Source organism: Rhagoletis zephyria, unplaced genomic scaffold (assembly GCF_001687245.7).
Source record: "Rhagoletis zephyria isolate East Lansing unplaced genomic scaffold, Rhagoletis_zephyria_1.1 Rzeph_scaffold_01789, whole genome shotgun sequence".
Taxonomy (NCBI): Eukaryota; Metazoa; Arthropoda; class Insecta; order Diptera; family Tephritidae; genus Rhagoletis; species Rhagoletis zephyria.
This window is the reverse complement of record NW_016158873.1, coordinates 33,963-48,383: the sequence shown is the minus strand read 5'-3', so window position 1 is coordinate 48,383 and position 14,421 is coordinate 33,963. Positions and strand designations below refer to the sequence as shown.

Below are 14,421 nucleotides of genomic sequence, written 5' to 3'. Positions count from 1 at the left end.
GTGCATAACGGGTCGCCGAAATATTCTGCTTGTACTATGGCGGCGTCGCCTCAATGCAGTGGGCAATGCACTAGGCTGGTCTGTTTACAATGTTGAATTGCTTAGTCAGCGATAATGGAATGTGTGTCAACGGGTAATGCTTATGTTGCATTTTTCCGTGACCCACCACAAGCCGAAACAAAACCTACACCCTTATTCTAGAACCCAAACTTTCGTAATTCGTAGCTCCGTTACGAAAAACGAAAAATCGACATGCTAGAACCCTTGCGGAAACATGTGCAGCATTACCAGCTATCAGTTGGTTTTCGAAGTGAGTTGTATGCAGAAAAACAAAGTGGAAAGGAATTACTCATAGAGTGCTTATTTATAGTAAAATAGTTTGATTTTACATATTTTTGCTGAAAATGATGGATTCTATTGCATTTGCAGTTTTAGCAGCGGAGTAAGAGCGCGCTATGGAAATGAATTCGCAAAGCTATGCGGAGTTGTCGGCATAGTTACCATTCATGAACTGTTGAAGCACAAGCTGAAGAACTGGTACTCAATCCAGATAATGCAATAACAGCTTCTTCCAAGCCAGTGAAAATATGAATTTTGTTAGGTTCACCACCCGTTGCGATTGCTTTTGCCTTTGGCCGCGCCAATAAGTAAGTAGAAAATAAATAAGTAGAATTAACCTTTCTGTGTTGCCGGAGAAGAGGGGCGGAGGCCATTCCTGTGCATATAACACCGACTACACCATCCACAGTATTTTCGCCTTATCGAAATTTACAAAAAAGTGCGTAGCAAAAACTGTTTTTTAATAAACTAGTGCCGGGACATTTAAAACCTTTATCTTAAATTAAAGTTTAATCCTTTGACTACACGTGTCTATTAAAGTTTCGAGTCATGCGTTTGGACACAAAAACCCAAAATCATTGTACAAATAACCGTGCCCAAGTTTCTCGATAAGGGGCAACAAACATTCTTTTTTGTTCGTTCATATAAAGCAGTGGATAAAAATATACGTATGTGTGCATATACGAAAGGTAAATTTATATGTTTCTAATTATTAGAATCTAATATTTTCTCCAAACGCATATCGACTTACATCTTTTTGCTTAATTTTTTCTCTCGCTTCCGACAGAAATGTTTTCGTACAAAATTACGCAAAAAAGCTGTAAATTTCTTACTTGCTCGTTTTTAACCGACTTCCAGGAGGAGGTTATCAGTTCGTCGGAATATATATATATATTTTTTTTTTTTTTAATGTATGTTACCGCATAACTTTGCACCATGTCAACCGATTTCAATAATTCAATAGTCTCAGAGGTGGTCCCATACTAATTTGGTTTAGATCCGATCATTGGATCATGAAATATATAGATTTAAGTCGGTTTTTTTTGCTAAAAATTACTTGTTAGGCATTCCATTGTTACGAATTTCGAGAGTTCGAAAATACATGAGGATTTCAGCATACCATTTCCACGATTCGTAAAAAAATCCGAATACGAAAGTGTTGCAGAATAGGGCTGCTAGCGTAGGTTGTAACTATGGTCGAGTACAACATGAAAATAGGTTCCGTATAGTTTTTGAACTCTAAATTTTTCGAAGTGGAAATTCGCGAAAGTGCGAAAGCAATAGCATTTAAGTGTGTGGTTATGTCTGCTCATAGGATTCAAGCGAAGTATCGAAGTCAAACTGAAGTGATTTTGTTTTTATTTTCTTCGCTTTTATTCAGGACTATCACTACATTTATCGTAGAAAATTTGCGAATTCGAATGCCTGCTACGAATACGAAAAAATTGCTATCACTGAATCCGAGTGAACTCGAAAATATCGTTGCCAGCTTCGAATGCTGTTGTTGGCTTAAAAAATGAAACAGTGGAAAAAAGCAACAAGAATTCACAAGGCGAACTTAGCACAGTGCGTAGGCAACTGGCCGAGTCAGTGGAATCGTCGGTTCGAATCCTACTGAAAGGAGTCTGATGAGGAAATGTGGTGATTTCCGAAATAGCTATCACTTCTACCATTTTTTCAAATTATTGTTGCTTTTCCACAATAAGTTTTCATTAAAAAACGGCCTCAAGCTCAATAAAAATTTTTGAAAATAATTGTTATAAGGCCATAAAATAACAAAAACAAATAACTTAAGGACGAGCACACCTAAAAGTTAGACATTCTAATAATACAAATATTAACAAAAAACCAACAACCACATGATCAAGTGAATTGCAGCGGAATAGCTGCGCTTGATTGTAGTTGGCTTAAAAGATGAAACAGTGGAAAAAAGCAAGAAGAAATCACAAGGCGAACTTAGCACAGTGCGTAGGCAACTGGCTGAGTCAGTGGGATCGTCGGTTCGAATCATACTGAAAGAAGTCTGATGAGGAAATGTGGTGATTTCCGAAATAGCTATCACTTCTACCATTTTTTCAAATTATTGTTGCTTTTCCACAATAAGTTTTCATTAAAAAACGGCCTCAAGATCAATAAAAATTGTTGAAAAAAATAAGTTAAGTAAACATTTTTCTTTTTGATGTTTTTTTGATTATAGCATTTTAAAAAATTTTTATTTTTACATAAATACATTGTCTATAATGTCAACCTTAAGTACCCAAATGGGCGTAATGGGCTTCTTATGCGTTTGCACTTTAGATCGTCTAACGCTAGAGCAATATGATAAATAGACATTGAAATTTTATAAAATTGTATATTTTTGAAAGAGGAAAGGTGTGTAAAAAACAAAAACAATACGAATAAATCATATTAACTTTACTAAAGGTCTCAAATCATGAAAATCCCTTGAAGGAAATGGCAGAATTGAACTTTGTTAGAAGTTCACATGCGAAACCTGCTTACGACGTGATTGGAGGAAATTTTAAGAGATTAGCAGCTAGAGCAAGTCTTCAACTCCTGATGTTACAACAAATTCGTACACCCGAAGCCCTCTACCAATGGGGTGCTGTATGTTTCCAATGAGATGCCTGTAAAAAATAACTACAACTAACCTTTCAGTGGACTTTATTTCGACTATGACTAGTTACGTCCCAATTACTTTAATCTTACTTTAAGCTAGTTTAAAAGGTTAAATAACATCAAGTTAGGGAACTTCATATCCTTATTTAACGAATATTTAAATCAAAAAATAATTTTTTTTCTTTTTAGTTCTTAGTGTAATAAAATCGTGGTATTTGTTTTCTTTTAAACTGTAATTTTATTACTCATTAGGTTTATTTTTTTACACACCTTTCCTTTTTCTTGTTTTAATAAAAGGACTAACCTTGAAGCTATCATTGGAGGTCTAATATTCTTTTGCAATGAAACCGAAACATCAACAACATCAACATGAACAACACTCAATGCAAAAGAATATTAGACCTCCAATGATAGCTTCAAGGTTAGTCTTTTATTAAAACAAGGAAAGGAAAGCTGTGTAAAAAATAAACCTAATGAGTAATAAAACTATAGTTAAAAAAACAACCAACAACACGCTTTTATTACAATAAGAACTAAAAAGAAAAAAATTATTTATTGATTTAAAGATTCGTTAAATAAGGATATGAAGTTCCCAAACTTGATGTTATTTAATCTTTTAAAGTAGCTTAAAATAGAATTAAAATAATTGGCACGAATATGACGAAATAAAGTCCACTGAAAAGTTAGTTGCAGTTATTTTTTACAGACATTCCATTGGATGTACGAATATGTTGTAACATCAGGAGTTGAAGACTTGCTCTAGCTGCTAGTCTCTTAAAATTTCCTTTTTTATTTTATTCATATTCATATTGTTTTTGTTTTTTTTACACACCTTTCCTCTTTCAAAAATATACAATTTCATAAAATTTCAATGTCTATTTATCATATTGCTCTAGCGTTAGACGATCTAAAGTGCAAACGCATAAGTAGCCCATTACGCCCATTTGGGTACTTAAAGTTGACATTATAGAGAATGTTTTTATGCAAAAATAAAAATTTTTAAAAATGCTATAACCAAAAAAAAATCAAAAAGAAGAATGTTTACTTAATTTATTTTTGTTTTTTATACGTTGCACATTAATGTAAAAAATGTACAATTTAAGCCCATAATAAGACACAAGAAATATATTTTGTTTCATTAAGTTGCGTTAAAAGGTTTCCAAGATACAGCACTCTAAAGAAAGGTATATATGACGTTTTCTTAAAATTTAAGTCCCGTGTAAATAGGCAACCCTACGTCATATCGGAAAAATATGCTGCACGTATATTCATGTCACCTAGACCTTCAATCTCTTCAACTTTCATCCAAATCCTTAGAGGACGCGCACGAGGTGGCCACGGTGACATGAAATGCCTCTTTTTTAAATATTTTGTTTTTTTTAACAGTGACCGCTGTGGTGTAGTGATAAAAGTGCGCGCTGCCACTCCGCAGGGCATGGGTTCAAGCCCTGGGCAAAGCAACATCATCCAAAAAAAGGTTTTTTCTTAACAGCGGTCGCCCCTCGTAAGGCAAAAAATCTCCGAGTGTATTTCTGCCATGAAAAACAGCTCCTCATAAAAATGCAATCGCCGTTCGGAGTCGGCGTAAAACTGTAGGTTGTTGTTGCTGTAGCGGCTACAACAACCCCGCCCAGATCGGTTAGTCCCTCAATCGTTGTCGTCAAGCTCTACTAGCGGTAGCCCCAGGAAGCGTGCAGCCTCGGTGGGGCTGTCCATAGGGAAAGGGGCGTCAGTTGGGTGGGGTTCAGTGGACATGCGAAGAGATGCTGTCATGGGACGTGCATGCCGGGCATTCGTTTAGCACCTTCATTTATTCCGCTCAGGTATGAGTTCAACCTGCTGCAGTAACAAGAGTGCGGTTGGGCTATTGTTGTCCGAGTCTCCCGAGGCAGACGAAGCTCTGTCTCTTCCACGTATGGTGGTTGTGTACCCAGAACGGCATGCGTAGGTCGGGAGTCTACATAACTCGAGACTGCCTCTCTGTGAATGCTGTTTGTTTGATGAACCTCTGGACTTCGTCCGTCAGTTCGTACAGATGCCTCCTGATGGGCTTGGGCGAGAGCTCTTCTGCAAGCAGTTGTCTATTTGGGTGACAACGGCTGTGGCTCTCAACTAGAAACTGCTTGCAGAGCATTGTGTTATGCTCCTTAATGGGGAGCATTTGGGCCCCGTCGTGCAGGTGATGTTGCGGCGACATCAAAAGGCATCCTGTCGCTGTCTTAAATGCCGTGTTTCGGCAGGTCTGCAGCCTTATCCACTGCGTCCTACTAGTCCCGGCGACCACACAGGCGCTGCATAGTTCAGAACCGGCCGGCCAATTGCCTTGTACGTCTGATCGTCCTTCGTGGTAAAAAGTGTTGCTGAGGATTTGGTAGGGGAGAGGGTTAGGCTCCGTGCAGTGAAGAAGCGAGAAAGCTTGGCGAGATAACCGTTTACTTTCGAGCACAAGTCATCAATTCCATTCCCAGACGCCATGATCGAGCAATGGTCAGCATAAGAGACAATCGAGACTCCCTCTGGTGGTTGAGGGAGCTTAGAAATGTAATAGTTAAACAGTAGTGGGGAAAGGACACCCTGTGGAACCCCCTGTTTTATTTTCCTAGGTTTGCTTGATTTGTCTCTAAAGGTTACTGACTAGTGACGACCACGCAGATAAATCGCAGACCACCTTTTGAGTCCCTGTGGGAGAGAGGAGGCCTCTATGTCTTCTAGTAGCTGCTAGAAGTGCTCTTTCACAGGGGCGGTTTCGTTAAGGCCACTGGTTATCTGAGTATTTATGGCGTTAAGTGCTGTTGTTGTGCTGTGCTCGCGTATCGCTCCGGGTCCGACGAAGCGTGTTCCAAAATTTATTCCAACTGTGTCGTCACGCTTCTTTGGGTTGGGCAATGACCTCAGGGTTGATCAAAGCTTACTCACACCAGAGGCGAAGTTGCAGGTCTTCAGATGCTCTTCCTACTTCTTCCATTTATGTACATTCACAAGTGTCCGAATCTCCGGGTTAAGATCCCTAAAACGGGGATTTCCGGGATCGGCCTGACGAAGGTTGTCACGCTCATCTGCTAGGACAGCCGCTTCAGTAGGAAAATTTGGTCGGGGTCTGAAATGCATCCTGCTGGAACGAAGCGGGCTACAGCAGCAGTGACAACCCTGCGGAATTTACGCTCACCTACGCGAACGTCGGTTGGTGTGGATAGTGCAGTGAAGGCGGCCATAATCCTGGTGGGTGCGTCGTCGCGCATTGTGCAGAATGTCGAACCGTCTATCTGCTCAGCCAAATGTGTTCCCCCACGATCATTCCATGATAAAAACATAGTAAGGTAAAACCGTTCTCTCAATTCGTCGGCCATGATTTTTTTTTGCCAACATTTTAAAATTATATAAAATTGAGAGTAAAAAAAAGGAATTGTTCGAAGTTGTTGTTGTTTGAGATTGAAAATGAGAATGTGTGTGTGAGTTTGTTTGTAAAATTTCAAAATTAAATTGTTTGAAAACGTCAAGAATTTGAAAAATTCCTCTCAGCGGTTCTACCTTCCTATTTTTTTATCATGCGATCATTCGACAGGCTTGAAAGCCAAAGATCGTGGTGCACATTGAAGTCACCAACTACCATACTGTTTTCACCTCTGAGGAGCGCACCTATTTCAGGGTGATATCCTGCCGGGCAGCTGGTGACAAGGGGTATATAAACCTTAATATATTTCGAGCTCGACATCGCCTGACCAGATAGCAATACCCTGACATTCTAGAATGGTATCCTTGCGGTCGATGCCTGCTTCGGTAAGACAATACTGCACGGTGTGGTGCGTGATGACCGCTAGGCCACCACCATTATCTCGATCGCGACGGTGCTCGTCGTATCCGGCGCAATTCAATGTTTAATTGCCATGCAGTTTCGTCTCTTGGACCACAGCTATTAATCTTCCGTGCCGAACCATGAAGACTGTTATCTCCTAGATCTTGCTCTGAAGTCCGTTACAGTTAAATTGTAAAATCTTCGTGTGCCTAGGGAGACTTATTGGAATGTGTGGTGTTAATGAGGTGTTTCTCCGGCCCACCACATGCTGTGCGTGCTGCTGTAAAGGCTATTGCCTAGTCGTGGTAGTGGGCGACGTCGGAGGTGGTACTTGAGACTGAGTGGCACCCTCATAGTCCCTTGTCCAATCTCGCGTGGTGGGCAGTCTTGAACATGCCCTAAAGTGACACCAGCCATGGCAAGTGTTGCACTTGACTTATGTCACGTTACGGAATATCCTGAACTGATACACCGTGCAGATTGTCGGCGGAACTAGGAGTTGTTGGTGGCGGCGTGTGGGTGGTGGTGCGGTTGTGTCGTTGGTGTTGGCTGTTGTGTATTTGTTGTCTCTNATCATTCGACAGGCTTGAAAGCCAAAGATCGTGGTGCACATTGAAGTCACCAACTACCATACTGTTTTCACCTCTGAGGAGCGCACCTATTTCAGGGTGATATCCTGCCGGGCAGCTGGTGACAAGGGGTATATAAACCTTAATATATTTCGAGCTCGACATCGCCTGACCAGATAGCAATACCCTGACATTCTAGAATGGTATCCTTGCGGTCGATGCCTGCTTCGGTAAGACAATACTGCACGGTGTGGTGCGTGATGACCGCTAGGCCACCACCATTATCTCGATCGCGACGGTGCTCGTCGTATCCGGCGCAATTCAATGTTTAATTGCCATGCAGTTTCGTCTCTTGGACCACAGCTATTAATCTTCCGTGCCGAACCATGAAGACTGTTATCTCCTAGATCTTGCTCTGAAGTCCGTTACAGTTAAATTGTAAAATCTTCGTGTGCCTAGGGAGACTTATTGGAATGTGTGGTGTTAATGAGGTGTTTCTCCGGCCCACCACATGCTGTGCGTGCTGCTGTAAAGGCTATTGCCTAGTCGTGGTAGTGGGCGACGTCGGAGGTGGTACTTCAGACTGAGTGGCACCCTCATAGTCCCTTGTCCAATCTCGCGTGGTGGGCAGTCTTGAACATGCCCTAAAGTGACACCAGCCATGGCAAGTGTTGCACTTGACTTATGTCACGTTACGGAATATCCTGAACTGATACAACGTGCAGATTGTCGGCGGAACTAGGAGTTGTTGGTGGCGGCGTGTGGGTGGTGGTGCGGTTGTGTCGTTGGTGTTGGCTGTTGTGTATTTGTTGTCTCTTGTATTGTGTTGTGATGCGGTTACATTTGTGTCGAGTACTCAGATGGACTCTGGTGTGCGTGGAGGCAGCTCGATTTGAGCACACTCGGAGGTGGCTACACCCATTACATGTATTGCTACTATCGGAGATGGAGTGTGGTGTAGTCGTTTCTGGCACACGCAGGAGGTGTAGGTTTCTGGTCCAGGGTTTGACTCAATGCCAGCCCTGAGCAGAAGTATGCGAAGAAGATGTAGCCCTATGGACGTAAAATTTTTTCGGGATTTTGCCGATATAAACCGGGTTAGATCGCCGAAACAACAGCCCTTGGTCGGATAAAACCCGACTCATTCCGGTACGTAGAACCGGCTGTCGTGGGAATAAAACTTGTAGGTATTATTATTATTTTAACTTTAGATTTTATGCTTTTGAAAGGAAAAACATTTATTTATTATTTAAGTTAATTTTTTTATATTAAAGTAATTAGGGATCGTCCCTAATAAATTGTTTTTAAACTAATATTTCCTCGCTTCATAAAGAAATATGAATTTATTAAACATCGTCTACACCTTTTTCAGTTTTAGTTCAGAGAGTTGCAATTCATATTCAGAAATTCCATTTTAAATTCTGATAGTTACTGTTCAAGTTCAGAAATACCATTTCAAATTCAGAATTTCCATTTCATATTCAGAAAATTACAATTCAAAATCAGAATTTCCATTTCAAATTCAGTATATTACAATTCAAATTCAGAATTTCCAGTTCAAATTCAGAAAGTTACAATTCCAATTCAGAATTTCCATTTTAAATTCAGAAAGTTGCAGTTCAAATTCCGAAAGTTACAATTCATATTCAGAATTTCCATTTCAAATTCAGAAAGTTACAATTCAAATTCAGAAATTTCCAATTTAAGTTCAGAAAATTGATATTCATTGTGCGATATAAAGAACTTAGGTTGCATAGTAGAAGCGACTGTGTCACAAAGTTTTCAATTTATGTTTTTTTTAGAGCACCCGGGGGAAAAAAGCAAAATATAAAACAATAATAGAAATATTCAGTTCAGCATAAATTAAAAGAGACCTACAGCCCAATTCTGAATACTCCCAAGGAGTTTGTTCTCCGGGAATTTGTTTCTCCCGAGAAGGAAATCCTCCAATAATTAACTCCCAGAAAGTAGCATTTTCCCCGAAAATTTGGAAGGGGAAAATCCAAACTTCGCAAGAGCTGTTTGATACTTTTTTGACAGCTCAACTCCGCCATTTAATATAAAAAATCCAACAGGAATTTTTATTCATGATGGGAGGAAAGGGAAAAGAGAGAAAACTCCGAGGGAGTTCCTGTTCAGAATCGGCCTGATAGTATTTCTTTTCTGTTTAAATTAACGCATCCTTATTAGCCTTACTTTTAGCTTTATCGTGCTTCAATTATCATATATTGATCATCATTTTCTGTACTACAAAGCTTGTTTACTTGCACTTGCAAATATTACATCCACGAAGCCTATAAAAACAAATAAAAACTTTGTCCAACCTACCTACATAATTGCCAAACAAAACATTATCTTATTGTTGTTTGTTTGTTTATGCTATATGTATTACAATTGTATTGTTACCTTTTTCACTATATGAAAATAAACTGAAGAACTGAGTGCTAAACTTGGACCAATTCTTTAATGTGTTTATTTTAAGTTCAGAAAATTTCGTATGCATTGTTCGATGGGGAATTGGAAATTTCTGAACATTAATTGTAACTTTCTGAATTTGAAATGGAAATTCTGAATATGAATTGTAACTTTCTGAATTTAAATTACAACTTTCTGAATTTAAAATTGAAATTCTGAATTGGAATTGTAACTTTCTGAATTTGAAATGGAAATTCTGAATATGAATTGTAACTTTCTGAATTTAAATTACAACTTTCTGAATTTAAAATTGAAATTCTGAATTGGAATTGTAACTTTCTGAATTTGAAATGGAAATTCTGAATATGAATTGTAACTTTCTGAATTTAAATTACAACTTTCTGAATTTAAAATTGAAATTCTGAATTGGAATTGTAACTTTCTGAATTTGAAATGGAAATTCTGAATATGAATTGTAACTTTCTGAATTTAAATTACAACTTTCTGAATTTAAAATTGAAATTCTGAATTGGAATTGTAAGTTTCTGAATTTGAACTGGAAATTCTGCATTTGAATTGTAACTTTCTGAATTGGAACTGGAAATTCTGATTTTGAATTGTAATTTTCTGAATTTGAAATGGAAATTCTGAATATGAATTGTAACTTTCTGAATTTAAATTACAACTTTCTGAATTTAAAATTGAAATTCTGAATTGGAATTGTAAGTTTCTGAATTTGAACTGGAAATTCTGCATTTGAATTGTAACTTTCTGAATTGGAACTGGAAATTCTGATTTTGAATTGTAATTTTCTGAATTTGAAATGGAAATTCTGAATTTGAAATGGAAATTTTGAACATCAATTGTAACTTTCTGAATTTAAATTGCAACTTTCTGAACTAAAACTGAAAAAAGTGTATGTACATATGTATGTATGCCATTTGTAGTTTATGTCTACATTTACACAAATATATGAAATTATATCAAACTATAACAAATTTGGAGTACATAAAATATTTATTATTAACAATAATGCAGCTTTTTTGCATTATTTTTAAGATTCAGCGATTCTAAATTTTGTTCCGACAGGATAGAATCGTCGTAGAGTACCTGTACGAATCTTCATTACGAATGGATTCAATGAAGGCTGTTGATTTGCTTGACGTTTATTTTCCGGTCCAAACAATCTCGATTAACTATTGTTCGGTAGCTCGTTTCCAATGGTAGGTGTCATGAAATTGGCTGACTTATGGTTGATGCTTTTTCGATAATCAGCGTATGGTGGTCCAATTGCTGTCAAATGAGTATGACATTCACAAACTCTTTTTTCCACATGTTACAACTTGATGGGGATTGCCTGCCCTAAGGCTTTCCTAAAGTGGGTGCCGCGTATCCCTGGGGTGCCGTTAGTGGCTAGGGTATACTAGTGGTGCGGGCAAATTCTTTAAAGTTCCCATACACAACACAAATGGCTTGCAGCAAAGGGATATTTCCCCAATACGTTTTGTCAACGAAAAATTGAATTAGAAAATTTTCAGAAAAATAGCCAAAAATGTACTCTTTTCACAACCGTTTTCGGTACTTTTGTAGACCTAATCCGCGTTTCATCCACTTTTCTTCCCGTTTTCGGATTCATTTTCGGATTTTTTGTTGGCTGGGCTGTTTTCGTAACAAGCGCAGCAGCTTCACGCACGTGTATATGTTACTTATTCTTTGGAACTTCACAATCATACTGTGAAAGAGCGAATCAACACGATTTTAGAGGCAGTCGAGAACGAACTTATAAAAAGTTTGAAAACTTGTGAATTATTTAGTTTGCAACTTGACGAAAGTACCGACAGAGTGGGACTAAATGTTCTTCTCGTGTTAGTGAGGAACCCATTCGCAATGCAAATCGAAGAAGAACTTTTAATGAGCGAAGTACTTGAGACTTACACCACTAGCGACGAAATTTTTAAAGCTATCGACAAATTTGTACAGAAAAATAGTTTGAAATGGAGCAAGTGTGCGGATATTTGCAGTGACGGAGCAGGAGCGATGTCTAGGATAAAGCAAGAGGCAGAAAACGCTGGCGACTAGGAAGTTGCCGCCACTAGATTTAAAACCCGTTTTGGATTACGTTGCGAAGATAACAGAGGCCTGCGAAATTAAAATACATCTTTGGTTTTTTCTAGCACGCCGAAATTTATTTTATTGGTGACATGTATATTTTAGAATGTCTAGCAATTTGGATGAAAACTCCATAAATAAACAAAGTAAATCAGAAAAACGTGTGTAACTTCGAAGTTAACGATAAGAAAATTGATAAAAGTTATTTTCTTAGTGTTAACGCGCATTACCAGCGTTAACTTGGAAGGTCTAGAAAAAACCATTGTCGAATATTTTCCTAAAATTGACTCTGAGGATGTCTACAGCTGGATTACAAAACCCGTTTTCATGTGACCCGAAAAGTAAACCTACTGGGATGACAAGTTAAGCTTTTGAAAACCTTTAGACAACAGTGAAGTCAGCACTTTGAATACACTATGCGACAGTCAAAATCGGGATGGGATGAAACCAACGGGAAATGTTATATCGGTCAAAAACAAGTTATACGTGTCCCGGCGTTTCGCTGGGTCACGTCTAGGAATCGAGATATATATATAACTATCATATAGGGGAAATTGTCACCTTTGGTGGTATTTTTTTGACATAACTCGAGAACCACTAGTCCGATTTTGCTCAAACAAATTTAAAAAAAATAAAAATTACAATTCCTTTAATCTGTTCATATAACGTTTTTCTATATAATCAACAGTTTTTGTAAAAATAAATTATGATTTAGCAAAAAATATATTTTTTTGCCTAATATTACATTTTTTTTACCAAAACTGTTGATTATATAGAAAAACGTTATATAACAGATTAAAGGAATTGTAATTTTTATATTTTTTTAAATTTGTTTGAGCAAAATCGGACTAGTGGTTCTCGAGTTATGTCAAAAAAATGACCACCAAAGGTGACAATTTCCCCTATATGATAGTTATATATATATCTCGATTCCTAGACGTGACCCAGCGAAACGCCGGGACACGTATAACTTGTTTTTTGACCGATATAACTTTCCCCGGTAGTTTGAACCCTTCCCGATCACTGACCCCTACCATTTGTCTCACAGTGATATTAAATACTACGAAGTGAGCCAAGAAAGTTCTGGATGTAAGTGTATGCAGAAACCAATGCTATTGGCAACATTGCATTAAAAATACTAGTGACTTTTACTTTTAAATTTCTATGTGAGACTGCATTTTCAACAAATGCTTACATAAAAAACAAATACACCAGAAAGCTTTCTGCGTCAAATGATTTCAGGGTAAAATTGTCAAAGATCCCAATAAACTTAAAGGAAATAATGAAACCATCAAAACAATTTCAGTCCTAAAATTAAAGCTAAAAGAGCATAAAGTTTGCATTGTGTTTTGTTGTTTTCGTAGACATTTGAAGAGTAGGGGTGCCGCGAAATTTAGCACAACAAGGGTGCCGCGGTGAAAAAAGTTTGGGAACCTCTGCCTTAGGGAATGTGGTCGGAATAAGGCCGATAAGTATTTCCCCAATATATATACGCCTTCGAAGGATTGTCTTTAACCAAACCTGATAAAGGAAAAAAAAAACTTTGAAACGAATAGCACGATTACCTCTATGTTCCCGCATCGGTCACACTGTACACGGCTTTTTATTGTCAGCCTTTTTCCCTTATACCTCGGTTCAGTCGATTTCGGTTTATTATATTATTGGTGAATATCGACTATCTGAATGTCGCCAGCTTTTAATTAAATTAATTTTTCGTTCAAAAATTCTTATTGAGCTTGAGGCCATTTTTAATGAAAAACTTATTGTGGAAAAGCAACAATAATTTGAAAAAATTGTAGAAGTGATAGCTGTTTCGGAAATCACCACATTTCCTCATCAGACTTCTTTCAGTAGTATTCGAACCGACGATCCCACTGACTCAGCCAGTTGCCTATGCACTGTGCTAAGTTCGCCTTGTGAATTCTTGTTGTTTTTTTCCACTATTTCATTCGTTAATTCGGTTTTGTTGGTTTTTGTTAATAATTCTATTATTAGAATGCTTAAGTTATTTGTTTTTATATTTTATGGCCTTATAACAATTATATTCAACAGTTTTTATTGAGCTTGAGGCTGTTTTAAATTTATTTTTTCGGTTACGATTATTTCCGTTCTTGCGAAGGCTGATGTGTGTAGTTCGCTCCGTGTCCCATTCTAAAAAGAAAAATTCTGTCCTAGCCTCGTGGTATGTGACCACCGATTCTTTGATCGTGTGTAAGTTTGGGCGTTTTCATAGTGGCGTGCCAATTCGTATCTATACAGATATGATGGTTCTTGTCTTGGATAAACATTGGTTAGAACATTCATCTGGCAATCCACCCATTTTGAAGTTTTAGCTTTGACAGTGTTGTTATGTTTACATTTCTGATGATTATTCTTATGTCTTTTATTTGGCCAATAAAAATAATAACCCTACGAATTTCGAATTAAGTTCGTAGCTATTCGGATTCAATCATAGCACTTTCGTAGATTTCACAAAAATTTAACTACGATGCATTCAGTCAGCCCTGATTATCGCTTTGCCGGCGGCTCACAGTGTAAGATTTTACCCATCTAGCTGCTTTTAATTCTGTAATTCGA

General features: G+C 37.8%; 1 long non-coding RNA gene across 1 annotated transcript in view; it reads left to right on the top strand.

Moving 5' to 3' along the window:
• The window catches only part of LOC108365157 (uncharacterized), a 62,585-nt gene extending 55,317 nt beyond the window's left edge, over positions 1-7,268 (top strand). Inside the window, exon 3 of the long non-coding RNA XR_001847888.1 lies at positions 7,231-7,268. This is a non-coding gene — a long non-coding RNA (uncharacterized LOC108365157). The remainder of the gene's footprint in view (positions 1-7,230) is intronic.
• The last annotated feature ends 7,153 nt before the right edge of the window (positions 7,269-14,421 follow it).